Here is a 6,190-nt window from a genome sequence, read left to right on the forward strand (position 1 = left end):
TGTGTGTGTGTGTGTGTGTGTGTGTGTGTGTGTGTGTGTGTGTGTGTGTTCCCTCCCTCCAGCCTGGTGAAGATGCTGAGCCTCAACCATGTCCAAATTTAGCTCCTTGTTCAATCGATGACGACAGAACCTCGGCGCCGTGACTCTGCATACTGATAGTACTACTGCCTATCACCACCTCCATTCACATCTGGAGGAAGGGATGAAAATAGGCAGAGAGAAGGAGGAAGAAAGAGGAAATTTAAAGAGATGACGACAAAAATAAAAGCAAAGCTGCAAACTAAAACAAAAACAACAACAAAAATGCAGCTTTAATCCAATCACACATTTAGAGAGACGAGGATGAGAGCAGAGAATAGGCACTGAGGGGGGAAGGACTGGGGGGAGGCAGGTGATGGAAGGGGAGAGATGAAAGGAAAGAGGCAGGTGTTAATGCCAAGCAGGGGGACAGAGGGATGGAGACAGATGGGGATGAAGCTCCAGGAGGAGGGGGATAGTTCGGAGATCGAAGAGAAAGAACAAAGAGAAAAATGTCAGCAGATCTCAGAAGAAATCAAATACTGTATAAAAAACACTCTTTTTCTAGAGTGAAAATGGAACGGCTGCTCTGTTGGTTTGCGACCCAACCTGGTTGATTTGAGGTGAAATGAAAAGATGTGGAGGAAGCAGGAGCAGGTGAAGAACAAGACAGGATCTGACAGAGGCAGAAAGAATACAGTACATAAAACAGCTGGCCAGATGTGTCCTGCTGCTTAACAGGGGTCGGACCTGACTCCTATACTAACTAATAACTAATAACTTATGAGACACCAAACTCTGGGTTTCATCATGATTCATTACTCTGAATGTGTAATGGGAGATCTTCATGTCAACAGATAGTTTTGGAAGATGCAGACTGTAACATGAGGACTCAAGAACAAACTAAGACATTATGAACAAAAGAAGCAGCAGAGCAAAACATCAAACCTGGATTTTGCTGATGACCCTCTCACACCCACCAGTCCACCCAGGAAGACACATCTCAGCTTAATACAAATGCTCAGCAGATAGGCCTGAAGATCGGCTTGAAGAAGATGGCGTTGATGACCGAACATCCCAAATCCCCCACCAGTGCAGGTGAATGGAGATCCACCCATGACTGAGCAGTTTAGCTAGGCAGCATTGTAAGATGTGATGGAGAAGCAGACAGTGACACAAACAAGTTCTGGTCTGCCAGCTCCTGCTCCCACAGTCTGATCCTGTGACTTGATGAGCACGAGGAGCACGAGTCCCCAGAAGACACTCAGCCAGTGCTGGAGCATTACCTGCCAACAGTAGTCTTGTTCTAGCTTCCTATTTGTGGTCCAAGCTAAATATTAATGACGTGCTTTTTTCCGTGCCTCCTGTGAAGTACTTTTGATGTCCTGTGTTCCTGACTCTGCGGATCTCAAGCTCCTCTGTGCCTCATCAGCTTCCTCCACGCCTTCCTACCACTTGCCTTTCACCTGCACCTCTTCCACCTGGAATCATTTGGGTCTACTGACCTCAACCACCAACGGTTCCAGACCCTCCCCTGGCTTAATGCTTATATCTCACTGTTTCTGAGTCTTGGTCTCTGTTCTCATTGGTCCTTATATCTGGGTATAGCCACAATCGTCACATAAGTAAGTCTAAGTAAGGCCAGAAACACCTTCAGAATATTTTGCAATGTTTGGAGATCCCAGCAGTACTTTGTAAAAACCAGAGCTGTGTTCTGTCTATACCCTGTTATACAGATCAGAATGTTGGAGGATGCCAGTGATCTTAACAAGCTCTCTGTTTTTAACACAAAGAACCTGTGAAGAATCTTGAGAATATTGGAAGAACTGTAGAAGTAGAGATGGAGACCTTAAACCAGACCTGGGGTACCATCCAGACGTCGGCCTAAACCAGACAGGAGTGAAGGACCTTCATCTGCCCTTCATGCCAGCGTTCATATGGGGCAATGATGAAAGAGAAATAAACAGCAAGAAGCAGACAGAGAGCAGGTGGAAGAACAAGCGTTATGACAGACTCATGACTAGGAGCGAACTGGGAGTAAAAATACTGGGAGAGATAGGGAACAACTGGATGCAGCTGCGTTGAACGGCAAACAAGAGACAGGTGAGTAACGAACAATGCAATGCTGAAGAAACAGGTGAGAAACAGGAAATCATCCAGAAAGTATTCAAAAGAAACACACAAGGAACACTGGGACAAAGCGAACTGAAACTGTGGTAATAAAAACAAAACAAACCATAAAACTCACAATTTAAAAACAAGCTGAGAAAAAAACAAAAAGACAAATTTGTGTAGGATTCCTGTATTTTCTCTGCAGGTTCGTGAGTCATGGGTGCACCAACGAGCAGCAGCTGTGGGTCATCTCCTTTGACGAGCTCCACGAGTATAAGAGGCTGTAGAAGTGTTCCTTCCCTTGCTGAAGCATTAGATACCGTCTGGTATTACTACCCTTGTGATTTCTTGAACTGAAGGATTATTCTCACCTTGTCTTCTCCTTCGTGTTTCTTAGAACCTGCCTCCTGATACTGTCCTGGATTACCTGAGTTATTTCTTGTGTCTCCAAGACCAGTCCTTACCTTGAATCTCTGTGGCCTCTTACCTTGCCCTACCATCAGCTGCTCCTCCTGCATTTCACCACTTACCCATCTTATATGCACCACTAACCCCTCGACCCTGGACCATACCTACCTGGAAACCTCTGCTCTCCTCTCAACGCCGTGAAACCTCCAACATAGAAAACCTGTTCATAAACCTACCATTCCCTTCCAGAAGTCATTCTAGGTCTGTCACAAGAAACAATAAATCAATAAATCGCATGATAGATGAAAATTATCGACCTCATTTTCATTTATCGACTGTATCGCTTCTTCGTGACTCTCTTTCTACTGAAGACTCTGGATGACAAAAGGCTCAACTCCGGTGTTCTTCACTGACCCCTCCCTTTCTCTTTAAAATCTGTTGTAACCGTCCAAAATTGCGTTTTTGGATCATTAAAAGCAGTTGAGCTGAGAAGCGAAGCTACGAGCTAAGCTAACAGGCCGACCTTGGAAAAAACCTCAGTCTTGTCGACGCTCCAAAATTCACTGTTGAAACCCGTGCCTTCGTCTAAAAAGTAGTTTTTCTCTGCAAAAAGAAGATGAGAACGTGTTTACTGATTTTTTATTAAAAGCTTTGCGTGAAAAAGGCTATGCTAAAGAGCTCAAACCACACCGAGCGTCTGCCATTTTGAGAAACCAAAAAAAGGAAAGAGAGACAACCCATGTCACATCAAGGGGCCTCCCTCCCATCTTTCTTAAGGAGACACGCTGCTTGCTCCCTCACTATCCATCCTTCGGTTCAAACAATCTAATACTGCCATTTAGTGGTCAAAAAGGTACTACACACAAAAAATTAGCCAACATTTCATCTTAAATTCGACAATAATTACTAATTATTGTCAAATTTCAAGCAATATTATCGTTTATCGCAATAATTTCTGAGACAATTAATCGCCCAGTAAAATTTGTTATCATGACAGGCCTAATTCTTACACTCTCCCTCTCCATGTTGCCCAGGCTCCCCTGTATATTTCTTCACTGTAAATAAAGTCACTTTAATTATTTAACAGTGTGAGTCTGTTTTGGCTCAGTCCCTCTACTCTGGGTTTCACCTCATTGTGATAACTTGATTTAGCTCCCATAAAAGAAGCTGCAATAATTTAAAAATACAACATTGACTTAAAGACCCCACACATCCTGGACATAAACTGTTCAGACTTTTACCTTCAGGTCAGCGCCGCAGAGCGCTATATGTAAAAACCAGCTGCCACAGAGACACTTTCTTCCCCCAGGCAGTCTCTGATGAACAAACACCTGACAGTCTGAGTAGTCAGCTACGCTGCTGTGAAACAAAATAACCAGATCTGTACTACATGTACATGCTGTTCCTTTTATCCTTTATTCTATTTCCTCTAAGTATAAATATATTATACTTGCTGGCTGGACGCTGTGAGTGCTTGAAACCAAAGTCATATTCCTTGTTTGTGCACACAAACTTGGCCAATAAAGGGGATTCTGATTCTGAACTAGTAGTTTGGTGTGTGGCTGCATCTAGGCATAGGTTACTATCAAAGTGGGATGCCATCCTGGATTTATGTCCGTCAGAAATATATATTTTATTTGTATCACCACAGAAATGGTAATGATGATCAAAAAATGTGTGGATGAGCGTGGATGAGATTTGATGACGAGTGAATCTGCACACGATCGTTTCCGAGCAGTCAGAACGTGACTGTGTCCACGAGGGAAGTTTCCTTCAGACACCAATGAACTCATTGTTATTGAGTTTCTGTGAAAATATGAAATAAAAAGATAAAAATACTTTGTATTTAAACATTGAGTCTGTTTCATGAAACTCATGCATGAGAATAATACAAAAGAACACACATTCAGACAATGTTACAAATTAACATGAGCTCTGACACACACACACACACACACACACACACACACACACACACACATGCTGTAAGTCATGATACAGCAGAAAGCACTTGCTGTTAATGCACACTGTTGTTACGTTTGCCTCTGATCTGAGATGAAATTATCCAACAAGGATGACAAAATGCAACATCTCTGTCATTTTCTTCTTCTTGTATTTGAATCGTAAATCCGTGTGCGCCACAAATAAACAACTAATTTGCATATCTGGTTTTAAACTTTTACTAACAATCAGCTTTATAAGCACCACTCAGCAGTTAATGTTTTACTGCTAAACAATGTTTTTTAGCAGAAGGTGCTAAAGAGAATGTCAGGATTTGTGATTTTTTTTTAAATTAATTTCAGATAATAGTTTTTGTTTATTGTTGGATGTATTTATTTTTGGTTATCATGTTTATTTGCTGTGTTTTTCTGTGTCTTTACTTCATTTTCCCCCAGTACTTTCCTCAGCTGGTTTCTGCTCCGCCCACTTACACCTGCTCCCTGTTTCATTAAGCTCAGCTGTCTCTCGTCTCCTCGTTGGCCCCAGACCATTTATCTTTACCATTCTTCTGCAGTGGATCATTGTGTATGCTTTATGTCCGGTTCTCCTCCGTGTCTCCTTGTGATTATTCATTAATTGCTGTAAGTTGCTGCTGCCACACCTGCCTTTTTGTTTCCCTTTTATTAAACAGGGTAAGTTTATTCAAGCTCCTTGTGTCGGTCTTGGACTCACATCCTCTACAAACCTTGACAGGGAAGTAAAAGAGTTAGAGAACAGCAACAACATTTTCTGAAGAAGTTCTGTGAAAAGGTGATAACCAATTACATGTAATATGCTGTTTATTTTAAATGGCTTTTTAAGTGACCTCATCTTGGAGAAAAAGAGTTAAATTCTGACTGGGTTGAGGAGCTAGTGGCTATTCCAAACTGGGTTAGACTAAAGTGAATTTCTGTCATCTAAAAACATCATCACAGTAATAAATATATAATAGTTCTTGCAAACATTTTTTATAACACAGACAGACAAACTGTGTCATTTTCTTTACCCGCTTCTTCTTTTTCGGGTCGCGGGGTCACTGGTCCACCAGCAGTCGCTGTGCGAAAGGCAGGGGACACCCTGGACAGGTCCCCAGTCCATCACAGGGACACATGGAGACAAATGAGACAAACAGTCATTCACGCTCTCACTCACACCTAGGGACAATTTAGCGTTATTAATTAACCTAACATGCATGATTCTGGTAGAAAATTCGAAAGATTTCTGCAGAAAATGCTACAGCTAGCTGCCGCTATTAGCACCATGGTGGTGTAAAGGTTTTCAAATGGAGTTCTTGCGAATGTCTGTAATTTTTTAGACCAGAGTCGGATCAAATGTTGCCAGAATATTTATCAAACTTTGGTCTTGGCCCTGCTCCAACTAGACGTCAACTTGTCAATACAATCAAAACTAGACATTTAAACTAAGGCTGTTCAAAGATGTGTCTACAACAGGTAAGATAATCATTGCTCATAACCGTTAACACATTGCTTGGTCTACCTGGGAGGATGGGAAAAAGAGAGGAAATGTTGCTTAGATGTGCCACCTTACTTTGGTGTTTTTCTCAACTCATGTTGTTTTAAATAAAAAATCAGTTCCAAAACATATAGAAATAGAAAAGGAGAAAAGGCCTTGAGGAGAGGATAGTCATATTACAAAAAAGATCTCTTCACAT

Source organism: Nematolebias whitei, chromosome 15 (assembly GCF_014905685.2).
Source record: "Nematolebias whitei isolate Nwh7 chromosome 15, NemWhi1, whole genome shotgun sequence".
Taxonomy (NCBI): Eukaryota; Metazoa; Chordata; class Actinopteri; order Cyprinodontiformes; family Rivulidae; genus Nematolebias; species Nematolebias whitei.